Source organism: Hemicordylus capensis, chromosome 4 (genome assembly GCF_027244095.1).
Source record: "Hemicordylus capensis ecotype Gifberg chromosome 4, rHemCap1.1.pri, whole genome shotgun sequence".
NCBI lineage: Eukaryota > Metazoa > Chordata > Lepidosauria > Squamata > Cordylidae > Hemicordylus > Hemicordylus capensis.
This window is the reverse complement of record NC_069660.1, coordinates 106,009,092-106,026,517: the sequence shown is the minus strand read 5'-3', so window position 1 is coordinate 106,026,517 and position 17,426 is coordinate 106,009,092. Positions and strand designations below refer to the sequence as shown.

General features: G+C 45.4%; 1 protein-coding gene across 2 annotated transcripts in view; it reads left to right on the top strand.

Annotated features, from left to right (window-relative positions):
* Positions 1 to 17,426, top strand: part of WLS (Wnt ligand secretion mediator) — a 167,447-nt gene that overhangs the window by 58,120 nt on the left and 91,901 nt on the right. Inside the window, exon 1 of one of the 2 annotated variants that reach the window (XM_053249101.1) lies at positions 13,932 to 13,949. The exons of the other annotated variant lie outside the window; for it this stretch is intronic. The gene's annotated coding sequence lies outside the window, so the exon portion shown is untranslated. Of the gene's footprint in view, positions 1 to 13,931; positions 13,950 to 17,426 lie in introns of those variants that run through there. 2 annotated transcript variants of the gene reach the window in all.

The following is a 17,426-nucleotide window of genomic DNA, read 5'->3' as shown; positions in this document are numbered from 1 at the left end:
CCTTAGGAAGTATGTGAGAGCGCATGCACACATTTTATTGATTTGTAAGCACTCAGTTAAGACAGCAATGAATGCACGAGAGCCTTAAAGTCAAAGTTGAAGAATCTATCTGTGTGGTCACTATGAGTCAACACTGACTTGATGACACTTAATCAAGCAAGCAAGCAAGAGGCTAATATAGTAGGGATCTTTAAACTGAGCATATAATTCAATAAGATGCTAAATAAGATCACAATTTATTTAGGGCATTAGGAAAACTTGCACAGTAAAAAATCTGAAAACACATTTTAGATATATGAGAAAAATTGTGTGTTCAAAACTTTCTAGAAAACTCACATCTGTTTTGTAGTTGTATTGTGTGCTTAGGAGAACATGGATTCTAACCTTGCATTCTCAGTCCTACCAAAAAATTAATATTGGTTCAAAATATAATTTATTAAACTGTTGTATCTTACATGGTGAAAGATCTCCTGTCTTTATAATTGCATTCATTTATGTCGAGCAGTGATCTTGTATGGTTACACTTAGGTTCCCTCTATTTTTAAAAAACAAAGAATTGCAGTCTTGATTGCGAAAACTGAAAGCTCATATTAAGGTCTGGTCAGGATCAACAGCATTTTATTTAAACGTTTCCTGTCTTTCTTTCTAGCATGCTCCAGTTCTGTTTTGCAACAGCCTCATATTGTTGGACTGTGGAGCAATCATGCCTTTTATTAAAGCCAGTAGGTTTTTTGAACCACAGAGTTCCAGCTATGCATAAATGACTAACTATTCCAGTCATGTTACTTTCTCAAAGCCAGAATCCATAAGCCAGGCATTTTGCTGCATCATTTAACTCTTGAGTTAAGGCTGTACTTTTAATTTTAAGAATTAGCTTATTTTATACAAGCATCTATACTTTGACTATTGACGTGACGTAAAAGATGGTTTGTTATTAAATGGCTTATTAATGTAAGAGAAATACTAAGGTGTTTGCTAAATTGCTTTGAAGTGTTTATGAGGGGGAATAGTTACTTTGTCTTCCAGTCAGGTAGCGCTTCTGAAGATTTATTGTGAATGTATTCAGATGAGTATATATCAGATGACTGCAATAAACACTGATTAGAGTTTTGCCACTGCAATGTTTTCTAGCAAATAAAATATTCTTACAATCATGATAATGGTTAATCTTATTATCAGAAGTGCAATTATTCTTTCCATTCCCATTTAACTTAAACCTCTCTTACTCTCCTACTTTCATTCTAGATGATGCCAATTTCTTCCCCACTCTTCTGTTTCCCCTCTTCTTATATCCTGCATTATCATCATCATCATCATCATCAATATTATTTTATATCCCTCTCTTCCTCCAAGGAGCCCAGAGCAGTGTACTACATACTTAAGTTTCTCCTCACAACAATCCTGTGAAGTAGGTTAGGCTGAGAGAGAAGTGACTGGCCCAGAGTCACTCAGCAAGTATGGCTGAATGGGAATTTGAACTCAGGTCTCCCCAGACCTAGTCCAGCACTCTAACCACTACACCACCTTTGTGGATAATTGGGGGGATTTACCATATTCCTCTTCCTCTTCCCACCACCTTGCTTCCCAGAACTTGAAATACTTGTCTCCTAAACTAGTCATTTTAAAAATATGTTGTTGTAGTCAACCCTACATTACTTGTATGACCACTTCTGCATTTTGTCTCAACCTTGTCTTGATTTTCCCTATATTTTCTTAGGATTCTTTTGCCATCTATGTCCCCTTTTGTACTCTTCCCCAGACTATGCAGTTTCCCATCTTATCAATGTCTTGTCAGTGAAGAACTCTTACTCTATTAATGTCATAAGCCCACTTTTGTCTATTAATGAAGAACTTTTACTCTATTAATATCACAAACCCACCTTTTGTCTATTAATGTCATAAGCCCACTTTTTGTTAGTTTTGCTCTATATCTTAGCCCTTATCTTATCCTAAATCTCACCTAAACACCACATGCTACACAAGATGGCCTAAGCAGTGGATTTTATTGTTTTGACTAGTAAATAGGCATTTAGCTCTGTTGCCCCTTCCTCAACATAATTAACTGCAGGCAGTGACTTATTCCTGCTAAATGCTAGCAACGAAAGAGCAGGGAGGGCAATATAACTGGAGGCCATTCATGAGTCACAGGCTTCCTGGGATGCCTCTCAATGTGGCACAGTCCTTGTTCCTTGTTTGCTCAGGGCTGTGCCTAAATATGATCTGCTCTAACTTTTGCTATTTCAGTGCAGAAAACATAAATCTTGTGCAGCAGCTGTAGAATCTGGGTTATCATCTGGGATGCTCTTAAGCAAAGCAGTGCTCCACCAGGCCTGTATGGAAATTATTATTATTATTATTATTTTTACATCTATATCCCGCTCTTCCTCCAAGGAGCCCAGAGCGTGGTGTACTACATAATTGAGTTTCTCCTCACAACAACCCTGTGAAGTAGGTTAGGCTGAAAGAGAAGTGACTGGCCCAGAGTCACCCAGCTAGTATCATGGCTGAATGGGGATTTGAACTCGGGTCTCCCCGGTCCTAGTCCAGCACTCTAACCACTACACCACGCTGGCTCTAATATGATCGTATCTGGGTCGGCAGCCCATGCTTGGATGTAGATGACATAAGGAGAAAAAAGGAGTGTGGGTTTTTTTACTTGAGAGAAAGTCAGACAACCCAAACTCCTTGGGTTGTTGTGGAGCTAATATCCTTGCTCCACTTGGCTTTGCCAAGCATAAAAATAATGGCATGCTCTGCTCCCTAAAGCAATTTGGGCAGAAGGCATTCATGGCAATTAGTAAATAGCCATTTCCATCTCTGTGTAATCAAGCCTCCTAACTGTCAAAACAATAGTGCTGACTTCAACCGCTAGATTGTCTTTGTTGAATGAAATTTTGTTGCTTGTTCTATCTGCTTATTACAAAGAACTTGATCTTCTGCTTCATTTTAACATACATACATGATATGGGTGCTTCAGGGCCCTGTATCATTAATCAAAATTATAGCTCCCACTTACATTCTACAAGCCATCCTTACAACAGACATGAAAGGCAGGCCAGAATTAGTATTGTTAGTATTAGTGCTATTATATTGTTGATGACCCACCCACTGAAGCATTACAAGTTTGGAAAGGAATAGTAAATTAAGCAGACTGCTTGCATTTGTAAAGGATGAGAGCATGTCAGAATATGGGATGAAGCGGCACTGAAATGTGGGGAGCCAAAAGGTTTGCAATGCATAGTCTTAGGAGCATTCTTAGAAAACATGGCAAGCTTGGGATGGGGACAAGTCTAGGCAATAGGACCACTATAAAAAGTCTGAGTCAATTTGCAGAATTTCCCAAATGAGGCAGTGGAATATGGCAATCAGACAACCAACAAAAAAGCATGGCCCAGAATAAAGCTGAATCTTCTTGCATATTTTTTCTTCTTCACAGGTGGGTACAGCTTGAATGTATCCCATGCAGCACTCACAATAATCAGCCATAGATAGAGCTCCTGTTATACACAATATGTCAAGGGGCTATGAGAGCATTAATGAGAGTGGGGTCAATTCATCTTTCTCCCCCCCCCCTTTTTTTTTTGGAAATTCCCCCCGCCCCACCAATAAGCATGCAGATATTAATGCGTGCACACCTCACCACCACTCTATAGGTCTGAATTTCTTTCTTTTTAAAAGCAGTATCAGTTACTGGTTATTTCTCTTTCTATTCCCAGGGGGAAATTCTCAGCCTGGCAGAACAGACCCTCACAGAGGTCACAAAGCACAAAACAGGCACATATTCTGCTCATATTAATATTTGCTAATTGTTTTTCTGTGCAAGACAGGGCTAATTATTTTGGAAACTGTGTGGCTTGCTTGAGGGGAAATACATTTTAAAGGATATTATGTTAAATTTGTATCTGATTTCTGTCTCATGCCCCATGGGTCTTATAGTTGTATCTTTCTTCCCCCAAAGTGTGTTCCTCATCAGGTAGAGATGGGAGGCATGCTCAGTAGAAGGTTTAGGTTGGTGGAAGCAAGGGATAGTATGGCTGGGAATGGATTGGCAAAACTTAATTGGACTATGATATGTTTGAAGTGTGATATGCATATTGTATTTTGGACCACTTGAAATGATGACTTACTGATACTATTGATCACTAGAATTTAAAGGAAATGCATGGAACAGAAAAGAGACTACACAAAAATATGTTATTGAGCTTCCGCTAGAATATAGTCTCAATAGTCAGGTGATAAATCATATAATAAATATTCACATCAATTAATCGAGCAGGGCACTAAGGAACTGTGAGCAACACTTAGTGAAGTCTGAAGGGAATTAGTTTGAGCATGAGGTGTGATTTCTAATTTTTGCCTAAATTGACATATTTAAAATGAAATATACAGGCATGTTCCCGGCAACAGCAATTTGTGGTAATATGTTTTCCATCAGAATGGATATCTCATGAAATAATTGCACTGCTGGAGGGGCAGCTTATATAGTAAAGAAGTTCCAGATGTCCAGAATGTTAATCACAATTATTCTAAACAGACATTTAATTTTTTTTTAAACCCACCAATGGCCTAATCAAAAGGAAACCTTGATTAGACATAGTTAAATTCAAGGGCTGACTTTCAGACTAAAAAAGCAAGGGTGTTAAGTGAGAAGCGCTGCTGCTAAGTTCCTGACTAAAGCAACACCAACACTTGTACAGGGGAGGGGCAGGATGTCAACAACCTCTTCTTTGCCCAAAGACACTCTGGGTCACCTGAAAATATGCCCCCGAGGGCTGCATGAGTCTCAGGGACATATTTTAAGGTGGCACAGAACACTTCTGGGGAAAGGGGGAGGTAGTTGAAATTCTCCACCATGTGATTCCCAGAGCTGTATTAATCAAACCCTTTAGCAACACCAGCACTTCTCATGTAGCACCTACACTTTATTTATTGGACGTCCACCAATGTCTGTTTCAGTGTCTCTCAGCCTTGTTGTGCCTGAGGCATACTTAGACCCCTGGATACATACCCTTCCCAATTGGGGCATGTCTTCTTTTTTGGTGGCAACGGTGCCACACGATTTTATTCCCTTATTCTGTTTGTTTGCAGCAACTGCAGGCTTTTGCTGCAGACACACCTGTTTATGGGAAAGTGGAGCCTTCACTCCAAACATGGGGGGTTTAAACACCCCAGATTTGGCACTAACTTTATGCACATGTACCCACGGATGCCCATGGCTGTGCCTCTCCCTCCCAGACTTGGAGTGGAAGCAAGAGCAGCAGCCATCACCAGCAGTGCTGCTGCTGCTTTATCCTCTGCAGCCAGTCTTTTGGGTGTTGGCCTTGACACCCAATGACATCAAGGCTGCAGCCCGAGTAGCTACATAGGAGGAAGCAGCAGCAATGGTAGCTGTTGTTGTTACTGCTACTCTAAGTCCAGGAGAGAGGAGGAGAGAGGTACAGCCATAAGGAAGGAATGTCGGTGGAATGTCTTCCCTAGCTCCATATGCCTAGTTCCTTTGCCTATGACATTTTGGCACCAGGTGAACATACTTTTATTCACTCAGGCATTTTAACTTTGTATACTGTATTTTGAGCCAACTAATGGGGCAGCAAGGAAATTACTTGCAAACCAGAGGTTGCCTGTTTGAATCCCCACTGGTATGTTTTCCAGGCTATGGGAAACACCTATATCAGGCAGCAGTGATATAGGAAGATGCTGAAAGGCATCATCTCATACTGTGAGGGAGATGGCAATGGTAAGCCCCTCCTGCCAAAGGCAACCACAGGGTCTGTGGTCGCCAGGAGTCGACATCGACTTGATGGCACACTTTACCTCTATACTGTTTTTTTTCTCCTTGCTTTTACCATGTTAGTTTTTAAGTTTCAATTTTAAATTGGACCTTTTTATATGCTTTTTGGAGTCCCCTCCCTTTTCTTGTTATATTACTTTAGGAACATATGAACACAGGAAGCTGCCTTATACTGAGTCAAACTATTGGTCCATCTAGCTTGGTATTGTCTAATACTGGCAGTAGCTCTCCAGGGTTAGAGGCAGGAGTCTCCCAACCCTACCAGGAGATGCCAGGGATTGAACCTGGAACCTTCTGCATGCAAATCAGGTGCTCAACCACTGAACTATGGCCTCATCAGCGTTTATATGATTTTATTCTGTTGTGTGTTGTAAGCTGATGTGATCAGTCAGTAGAGATGGGATATATATTCCTTAAATGAGTTGAAATAAAGGAATGGAACCCTTCAGATTAATTCCCTTCATCAAAGGCAGGCAAAGCTTCCTTCAGTGTTGACTATGTGATCTGGAACTAAACTGGGAGGAGGCAATTTGTGGAAAGAAAGGCACTAAGTTGCATGGACTGTTTTGCAGCAAATCCTTTGTTGAACTCTGCCACCACTTTATTTATTTTATTTATTTTATTTATTTTTGCATTTATATACCGCCTTTCATTAAAAAGATAACCCCAAGGCGGTTTACAAAAGTTAAAAACATACAATAAAAACACAATAAAAACATCATATTAAAAGTACAAAAACATATAAAAACAGGCATAAAAACAACACAACAAATACAACAAATAGAAACACAGAGAAGCCGCAGTAGAAAACAATCATGTAAAAGCCTGGGTAAAAAGCCAAGTCTTTAAAAGCTTTCTAAAAGCCGTGATGGAGTCCGAGGAACGAATGGCCACTGGGAGAGCATTCCAGAGTCTGGGGGCAGCAACAGAGAAGGCCCTGTCCCGAGTGCACGACAACCGGGCCTCCCTCATTGTCGGCACCCGGAGCAGGGCCCCCTCAGATGTCCTCGTCCAGCGGGCAGCAACCCTTGGGAGCAGGCGGTCCCTCAAATACCCTGGGCCCAAACCGTTTAGGGCTTTAAAGGTCAAAACCAGCACCTTGAATTGGACCCGGAAACGAACCGGCAGCCAGTGCAGCTCTTTCAAAATGGGAGTGACATGTTCCCAACGGGCAGCTCTGGATAAAACCCTCGCTGCCGCGTTTTGCACTAGCTGCAGTTTCCGGATATTCTTCAAGGGCAGCCCCACGTAGAGCGCGTTACAGTAATCCAGCCGCGACGTGACTAAGGCGTGGGTAACCGTGGCCAGATCTGCCTTCTCGAGAAAGGGACGCAGCTGGCGCACCAGCCGAAGCCGTGCAAAGGCACCCCTGGCCACCGCCTCCACCTGAGCCTCCAAAAGCAGAGCCGGGTCCAGTAGTACCCCCAAGCTGCGTACTTGCTCCTTCAAGGGGAGTGCAACCCCATCCAGAACCGGTAAAATCTCCTCATCCCGATTGGCTCTCCTACTGACCAACAGTACCTCCGTCTTATCCGGATTCAGTTTCAGTTTGTTAGCCCACATCCAGCCCATCACGGCCTCCAACCCCCGATTCAGGACATCCACCGCCTCCCTAGGATCAGATGACAAGGAGAGATAGAGCTGAGTGTCATCCGCATATTGCTGACAACTCAGTCCAAATCTCCGGATGACCTCTCCCAGCGGCTTCATGTAGATGTTAAACAGCATGGGGGACAAGACCGATCCCTGCGGGACCCCACAGGCCAACGGCCACGGGGCCGAGCAGTAGTCCCCCAGCACCACCTTCTGAACCCTCCCCTCAAGAAAGGACCGGAACCACTGCAACGCAGTGCCTCCGATTCCCATACTCGAGAGGCGGCCCAGAAGGATACCATGGTCGATGGTATCGAACGCCGCCGAGAGGTCCAGCAGAACCAACAGGGACGCACTCCCCCTGTCTAGTTCCCGGCGTAGGTCATCCACTAGAGCGACCAAGGCAGTCTCAGTCCCATACCCGGGGCGGAAGCCAGATTGAAAAGGGTCCAGATAATCCGTATCATCCAACACCCTCTGCAGCTGGGACGCCACCACACGCTCCATCACCTTGCCCCAAAAGGGGAGGTTAGACACAGGTCTATAGTTGTCCAGGTTGGAGGGATCAAGGGAGGGCTTTTTTAATAGAGGTCTTACCACCGCCTCCTTGAGGCACGATGGCATCCTGCCCTCCCTTAACGAAGCATTAACGATCACCTCCAGCCATCTACCTGTCCCCTCCCTGGCAGCTTTTATTAGCCATGAAGGGCAAGGGTCAAGAGCGCACGAAGTCGCCCGCACACTGCCCAGGATCTTGTCCACATCCTCAGGCCGCACCAACTGAAAAGAATCCAACACAACGGGACCAGATGGTACCAGAGGCACGTCTGCCGGAACTGCCAAAACTCTGGAGTCCAGGTCAGCACGGATGCAAGCGACTTTATCTGCAAAGCGACAGGCAAACCGATCGCAAAGAGCCGTAGATGACTCCTCCCCCATTGTCCGGGGGGATGTGTGGAGCAATGTTTTCACCACACGAAACAGCTCTGTTTGCCTGCACTGAGCAGACGCAATGGAGGCGGAGAAAAAACATTTCTTCGCCGCCCCCACCGCCACGGCATAGTCCCTAAAATGGGCTCTAGCCCGTGTTCGATCGGATTCGTGACGACTCTTCCTCCAGCGTCGCTCCAGCCGTCGTCCGAGTTGCTTCATCGCCCTAAGCTCCGAGGAAAACCAAGGAGCAGAACGGGCTCCACCAAGCCGGAGAGGGCGCTTGGGGGCAACCGTGTCAACAGCCCTGGCCATCTCTCCATTCCAGAGATCAACCAAGGCCTCGACAGGGTCACCAGCTCTGGACACTGGAAACTCCCCGAGGGCCGTCTGAAATCCAAGCGGATCCATAAGCCTCCGGGGGCGGACCATCTTAATCGGCCCACCACCCCTGCAGAGGGCAGACGGAGCAGTCAAACTAAACCCCACCAGGTGATGATCTGTCCATGACAAGGGAGTGATCTCAAATTCCCCCACCTCCAGATCATTTATTTCCCGATCGGCAAAAACCAGATCCAGAGTGTGTCCCGCCACGTGGGTAGGGCCCGATACCAACTGAGACAGGCCCATGGTTGCCATGGAGACCATGAAATCCTGAGCCGCACCCACTAAGGGGACCTCAGCGTGGACATTGAAGTCCCCCAAGACAATAAGCCTGGGGGAACCCAAGGCCACCTCCGAGACGACCCCCGCCAGCTCAGGTAGGGAGACTGAAGTGCAGTGGGGTGGTCGGTACACCAGCAGAATCCCCAGCCTATCTCGGAGGCCCACCCTCAAGGACAAACACTCGAAATTCTGAGATTGCCTGACCGGGCACCTGGAAACGGGGAGGGTCTCTCGAAAGATGACCGCAACGCCTCCTCCCCGACCCTCGAGGCGGGGCTGCTGCACGATCTGGAAACCTGGAGGACAAAGCTGAGAGAGACCAACCCCGCCCAGCGCATCCAACCAGGTCTCCGTCACGCATACCAGGTCAGCACGCTCATCCACAATCAAATCGTGGATGAGAGATGTTTTTGCATTAACTGACCTGGCATTTAGCAGCAGCACCCTAATCCTCGAAGGAGTGTTCTCAGAGCTCCCTAGGGTCAGAGGGTTGGGGGAAGGGCCGGAAAAAGGAACAGGCCTCAATTGCCTGGACCGTTTTCCCCTGTAACGGCCTGCCCAACTCCCACCGCCATACCTCCCTCTGCCCGCTACCCGTGATATTGCCCTGGGCCCTCCAGTCCTGCCACATTGCTGTCATTTAGATTGCCAAGACCAGAACGTTTCCCCCATGCAGATGAATTTCCCCATTTCCTCCCAACTGAAAACTGACTAGAAGCACCATAAAATGGTATCCACTAAATCTCTTAGGAAGGCCAGTCATATGGAAGGTGTGAAGTTTCCTGGGGAAATAAATGCAAGGCTTGGAGACGTGGGCCCAAGTTTGAATAAATAGTTTAAATAGGAGTTGTCTTAGGAACTGTGAAGAACAGGCTGGTGAGGTGACCAAGCCTTCTGGTTTTTGCCTTTGCATTGGTTCTTTATCAGTAAATGTAAATTAAGCTGATTTTTACTAAGATGCCAATAGGGGCTATGCTCTCCTGAAAGAAACTGATCCTGAAATCCTTTCTATTACTTGGAAAGAGGAAGTCAATATACATGAGGTTCCCACTGACCTGTAATATTCTTGCCTCTTCCTTTTAGCACAGACTGCTGTTAATTCAGCCTGCACTACATTTCCATTTGGTCAGGCTCAGTTGAAGCAGTGACACAAATAATGCAGCATGTCTATTTGGAGCCTGGGTGAGAGATAACTGTCTGTGGCTTAATTGAGGAGAGAGGGAGATAACAGTAGTGTGCTGGAGGAATTTGCCAGAAGAGGTAAATAGCAAAATGCATATTGGCAGCTCTGATGGAGCGAAATGCACAAAGCCTGGGAATGGATTGTTCATATTCTTAGCAGCAGGGGGTGTTCACATCATTATCCTCCTAGCTACTACCTCTTTCTTCACAGGGCATTTATTTCTGTCAGCAGAAAATTGCATTTCAACTGACTGCACCTTCCCAAACAACTGCATCCCCACACTATGAAATCCTGTAACACTTGCTGGTGTGACTGCTCTTAGGGCTATATTATTAGCAAAGGTAGCAATCTTGAAAAGGTGGAGGAGGCTGAAAGCCAATTTCCATCTGTTTTACTGTACTAGGAAATGGGCAGGGGGGCGAGGGAGAGGAATGCAACCAGTTTTGCTCTGTGTGTTTCATTCTGCCTGGGTAATGGAGGGATTAAGAGAAGTTCTGTGTGTTCAGTTTTAATAATGCTCCACATTTGTATAGCACTTTAAAGTGTGCAAAGTACTTCACATGTATTATGATGATAAAATTCTAACTATTCTGTAAGGTAAATAAGTATTATCCCCATGTTGCAGATGGGAGGATGAGCCTAAGAGCTTTTTTATCAGCTTTTATTTCGATCAATGACCAGAACAAAACACAAGCAAAAAGGAAAAAGAGAATAAGACACACCTAAGAGGCAATAGCTTCCCTCAGGGCAGCTAGTGAATAGAGGTGAGATCTGAACTGGGGATTTCCCAATTTGTAGTGATGTTTCTTAGCCTGGGGTAGGGATATGCACTGGACCAGTCCGGGTCTGGATTGGGGCCAGTCTGGTGCGGGGGGGCATGTAGCTTTAAGGGCGGGGGTAGTACTTACCCCTCCCGCTGCTTTTTCCCCTCCGGCGCTCGACGTTTTAGCAAAGTTTGGGGGGCGGCAGCATTCCTCCCTGCTGCCCCTGCCCCCATCGTTGCCCAGCAAAAGTGGAAGCATGCAACCAACTTCCGCTTTTGCTGGGCAACGACAGGGGCAGGGGCGGCAGGTAGGGATGCTGCCGCCCCAAAAACTTTGCTAAAACGTCGAGCACTGGAGGGGGGAAAGCGGCGGGAGGGGTAAGTACTACCCCCCCACCCTTAAAGCTACATGCCCCCCAGTGCCGGACCGCGCCTCCGTGGTTCTGTGCACATCCCTAGCCTGGGGTTCTCCACTAATGAGGCAAGATGAGGCTGTCACCTCAAGTGGTGAATTGACTGCCTTCACAGTCCTGCTGCCACCTCTTTCCTCTTCACCTTCACCTTGTGGCATGCCCATCATCACTGCTGTGGTCCTTCATTCACTTGCTCATGCCTGCCTGCCATGTTGGGTCTTCAGCCTGGGTAGACGGTGGGTAAGTTGATGTGGCAGGAGGTGGTGAAATTTTTGCCACTCCAACTTCCCCACTCTCTGCTTTTTTAACAGGCAGAGGGTGGGATGCAGTGAACAAAAGGAGTAGTGGTGGCTGGTACCACTGTGACCACTAGGTAGGTTCACTTTGCCTGTAATAGGTTGCAGATCCTGAGCTAATCCTTACAAGGCTTTGAAATGTGGGTGAAGGAGAACAGGCTGTATGCTGGCAGCTTCTTCTCATAGCCCTGGAACCCTTGTAAAAGGTAGCCAAAGTGATGAGAAGAGACTATCAGCAAGCAGCCTTCTCTCCTCAACCTGTGTCCCTTTAAAAAATGTTTCAGAGGGAGGGGGTGAGGAGAGGCAGAATTCAGGCCTCCCATTTTTTTGGCCTGACCCTGTCTAGGCCACTGTGCTACACTAGCTCTTTTACTATCTAATTCAGTATTTCTGTAAAATTAACATAGAATTACTGTATTAGCTTTAACAAAGCCAATAATTACTATTTTCTTACATGGAAACCATATTCCTAAGAGGCTAGTTTCAGGCTACAAGATGAATTTAACTATTAACTGCAGTGCTTCCAGATCAAAGTGGTTTTGTTTTTTAAAGGGAAGCTTAGACTTTCTTGGGTGATTTTTTCTGAAAGAAGTGAAATGCATTATATTACTTGGATTTTAGCATTTGCATTCATCATGGGTTGGGTAGTGGAAGATAGGAAGTGAAAACAGAGTGTGTGGTGGGTGTGAAGTCTAGATCATAGTTTCTTGTTAAGTTGCCAGAAATGGTGTTTGTCACTTTAAAAACTGCAAATTCCCAAAAAGATACAGCTGCTGTGTCTCACACCCTTCCACACTTCCCCCTTCTTCTACCTGTGGTAGCAAAATAATATTATTATTTTGTCCCACAGCAAGTAGTAGAGGAAGGTGGTCAGAAAACTAAGCGGTACAACTACTGCATGCCTTGCAACCTTTTGGATTTTCATCGTTTGGATTTGCTCTTGGATTTTCAACATTTGGCCTTTATTCTTATGTGAAATAAGAATAAGCACAGTTGCCAAGCTGCTGGTTTGATCTTATTTATCTTTAGGGAGGTCAAGCAGTTTTTGTTGAGATACAATGAATCACTATGTTCTAATCCCTGCTTTGTAGACAGATATTGCAGAAAATCTTATCGCTGGAGAACTATCCTTAACAAACCAGTCTGAAAACTTCTTGCTTAGGGAATTACAGTATCACAAAGTATTGCAAAGAGCCACCTATTTCCTTACTGCTGAGATAAATTCCAGTGTTTCCAAAAGCAGCAGTTAAGCTAACAATTAAGAAGCCAAGCTCCATTCATATGGAATACATTACAGAACAATAGACCAAGAATTGCTGTGCTGGATGACGCCAGCAGTGGCCAGACAAATGCCCTCAGGCAATCTGAGGAATGTAGTATTGGCGATCTCTTTTTCTCTGATCCCAAAATCTGACCACCAGAAGTATAGACTACTTAACTTCCATGTTGTTGTCATGACTAATAGCCAATGAGAGAGATATTAGATATTCATCTAATGTTGATTTAAAGATGTACTTTGAACACTGATAAAACCTACTCAATGTAGAAGAGCCTTAAAATATAAATGCTTTTCTTCCATTCCCCGCTATTCTCAGATGACAAATACCATCACTAAATAGCAATGGATGTCTGGCCTAAAATCTTTCAACTGTCGGTTTTTTGAGGGGCAAGATAGATCATGATTTTATTTTTGTGGGTGTCTTCCGTTGTCACTTCAAACATGTTGGAAGCAAAACCTTGACTTTCACCCATATTTGAAGTTGGAAGTGTGTTATTTGGATGCTATTGCCCAAGCAGGTTAGCCCCTGTTCTTCCCTTTGGTGCATGGAAGTAGGCATCCTGTGGGAATCTGTCCACACTAGGGCTTCAGGAACCCTTTTGTTTGTGTCAACACCAGCTGAAACTCAGTTGTCTTGCATGCATGATTAGGGCCTTCTTGGTGATTGCCCCCAGAATGTGGAAAGCGTTTCCCAGGGAAATCCTCTTTCTCAAAGTGGTTAAAGACCAGTCTCTTCCTCCAGGCCTTTGGAGGTTAGGGAGGGTCTCTAAGGTCAGGGATTCTGTTATGTTAGAAGTGCCACTATTAGAAGGGTTGCTAGAGTTGTTTATTGTTGGTGTTTGTTGCTGACCATTAAGTACATGCAGAACGTTCTGAGCTTCGAGTACATGCAGAACGTTCTAACCGAGCTCAGAACATTCTCACTCAAAAGAGGCAGTTCCGGGAGTTCCATTCCGAAACAGAACACCCTTCAAATGAAGGGCTCATTCCGTCGGAACAACTGGCATGACCGGTTGTTCTGATAGCACTTTCCAGGTATTTGTATTCCATTCTGCGTTCTGCACATTCCTACTGACCATGTCTCTTTCAGTTAGCATTTTTATATACTTTTAAAAATATTTTATATTTGTATCTATATATTTAATTCTGTTAGCCGGCATGCGTGTCCTCCTGGATTTGGTAGCGGAACTCTTGCGACACATAGCGAGAGTTCCAGCCTTGGGCGAGACTTGAAGCGAAAGAAAAAAATTGAGGCAGTGGCGGTAGCACGCTGCAAAACAGTCAGAAGAGGTGGCGGTGGGACAGCCTGGCCTGGCCAGGCCGTCCAGGGTGAGGAGGCGGCGGTGGCCTTGCCTGGCCTCTGGGAGCAAGGAGGTGGCAGTGGCCTTGCCTGGCCGCTGTGAGGCGGCGGTAGGATGGCCTGGTCTAGCCAGGCCGTCCCGAGTAAGGAGGCGGCGGCCTCGGCTGAGCGCTGGAAGGTGCCAATGGCGGGACAGCCTGGCCTAGCCAGGCCGTCCAGGGAAAGGGGGCCTCAGCGGCCTCAGCTGGGTGCTGGAAAGCACCGGTGGTGGGACGGCCTGGCCTGGCCAGGTCATCCGGGGAAAGGAGACATCAGTGGTGTCAGCTGGCCGCTGGGAGGCGGGGGCGGTGGGACAGCCTGGCCTGTCCCGGGTGAGGAGGCGGTGGCAGCGGCCCGGCCCAGCCGCCAGGAGCAGGAGGCAGCGACGGGATGGTCAGACGGGAGAGGAGAAGAGCCGGCAAGGGGGCAGGGAAGCGAGTGGGGCAACCTGTGGCGAGCGTGGGGAAGGGGGAGGGGAGGGAGGGGGTCAAGAGAGACAGGATGGGAGGGCGAGCAGCCGGCCCCAAAGAGCGCACAGATGCTCTGTGTGGGTCGGCTAGTATGTTAGTATAATTTTAGGCTGTACACTGCCTTGAGACTATGTGAAAAGTGGTATATAACCTGAAATACAAATGAATGTAAGATGCCTCTGCAGGCAACAGCTTTGGTTCAAAGAGCTAATCCCTTGCCATGCCTCATGTTTTGTTTGAAACACTGGGCAGATAATGTAACTGAAAAGCACTTCTTGACAGTGCGAAGCATTGGACAATGATCTGCATAAATGAGAGACAGTGAATTCTGATTCTAACAGAAAGAAAGACGTTTGCAAGTTTTCATCCGTATAAGATTGCCTACTTTTCTTTTTAGCCTCCCTACTTCTCAGCCTTTAACATCAGCTTGTTCTGCATCCATTAGCATATATGATTTGTCTTACTGTGAACTGTTTCATTTGCTAAATTCTGAAGATCAAGCTACTGTTAAAGGCACAAGAGCAGGACAGGCTGTTGATTTTCTGGAGAGTGGGCAATGTAAACATTTGCAGCAAAAGAGGACTAGCTGATCTTCTGATGTGTGGGGGCACTACTGAGCACCTAGAATCTTATGCAGGTTGTCACTTAAGAACTGCAAATATCAGGAAAAACTGGAAAAGTCCAAAATCTCATTTTAATCACAAAATCTATATAACTTTTATTAAATGAAAGGTATTACAAAGATTGAAAAAAGCAAAGGATAGATGATGTTTCAAATCAATAAAATTGCCAGCAGCACAGATAATAACAAGGTTTCAGAGCTAGTATAATAAATTGCACATTCATTCAGCTTCCATTCACTTAGTTGCTCCCCTTGCTAACTGAGCAAAGAGGCACCTTTTAAAGGGGTGACTCTTCTATACTTAGCATGGGGATTGCAATTGGCTCTATCCAGCCGCAGCACAGTATCCCTCCAGTGGCTGCTGGTGTCTACCTTCTGTTCCTTTTTAGACTGTGAATCCTTTGGGGACAGGGATCCATCTTATTTATTATTTATTTATTAATTTATTATTATTTCTCTATGTAAACCACTTTGGGAACTTTTGTTGAAAAGCAGTATATAAATGTTTGTTTTATTTAACTAACACAGTCTGGTCAGGTTCTAAGTAGTGTAGGTCCATTGTTCACTGGTGGAGCAAGAGAAGAAGCTATAAAAGAGGCCCCAGATTTAGTTGGTATTTCCTTTCAGATGGTAAATTATCCCAATGGCTATTGTGTTGGGCTTTTCAGCTGTGGGTAATTTGTCTTCCAGATATCTGTTCATCTTTCAAGGGGGTGGTCATCTGCTTGACATTTTCTCCCTCATCATATGGAATGAGTGTTCCCTGAGCCATTTTTGGAGGAGTGGTATATAAATCAAAGTAGTAGCAGTAATAATAATAATAAATAATAAATTGCACACGTTTTTTGTGCTCACCTAGTTAATCATAGATCCCACTCAGGTTGAACCAGGAAGGCCCCATTCTGAATGCACATGCTCGCACACTGCTTTGATACTGCTACCCAGAACAAAACTTATTCTGTTAATAGATTTTTTAAAATATCGAGGGAATACTGGATGGATCTCTCTCATGGTTGGCTAGGTCTTAGGCTGCCTGGCTGTCATCTAGGACATTATCTCAGGAGATTTTCTTTATCCATATCCTTAGTATGGTCATACACGAATTGAATTTTCCTTTCAACCTTAAGTGTGAGGTCTTACCAGTTCAGCTTTTTAGCTGCAAAACACAGATACAGACCAGTCACATCCAGAACAAGCTCTCTGACGAGTTTCTCCAACCCATTCTCCCCACCTAACTAGTCATACATTCAACACATAGATGCTTCCTTGCAGTTATAAACAACTGCAACTGACAGAAACTGTTTTTGTAAAACCTAGCATTAATGCTAAACAAGACAAAAGCCATGTTATGATTTTTCGCAACCTAAGAGCTTGACATTAGCTCCTCTATTTTGTCTTGAACCAAAAATGCATTACAAGACCATGCACATCAATTCTAGGGATGTGCAATTCTAGGGACGAATCAAGATTTGTTCACAGATTTGAAACTGAATTGGTTTGTGGGGCTGCCGAACCAATTTGACTGGAGCGAGAGGGGTGGTGAGCAGCACCTTTAAAAGTGAGGACCGCAGGGCCTTAACTGCTCCTGTACTGCACTATGCAGCTTCCTGCTGTGGCAGCACACACGCCCAGTAGCCATCAGATCTCCCCCTAGCAGTCCTCACCCAGCAGTGGCACACAAATGGCCTCTGTGCATATGCAGCAGCCATTTGCGTGGTGCTGCTGCGCTGCCACCACTGTCTGAGGGCTGCTGGGGGAGCTCCACAGCTGCAGCAGGAAGCTGTGTGGAGCAGTGGAAGAACAGGTAAGCACCTGCTGTCCTCACTTTTAAAGGTGCTGCTTGCTGCCCCTACCACCCACCATCCAACAGTCAAATCAGTTTGTCAGACCCACAAACCAAGTCAGCTTCAAATCTGTGCACGAATCTTGATTTGTGCACATCCCTAAACAATTCCCCATAGTGTTCTGACAATGGAAGAAGCCCTGTAGAGAGGCAAAGAGGTTGGAAACTACAGTTCTAGTCTTTCTTCTGCAACCCAGTGCAGGTGGACGAGGGTGCACTTTTTGCTGCTCCCTCCGAA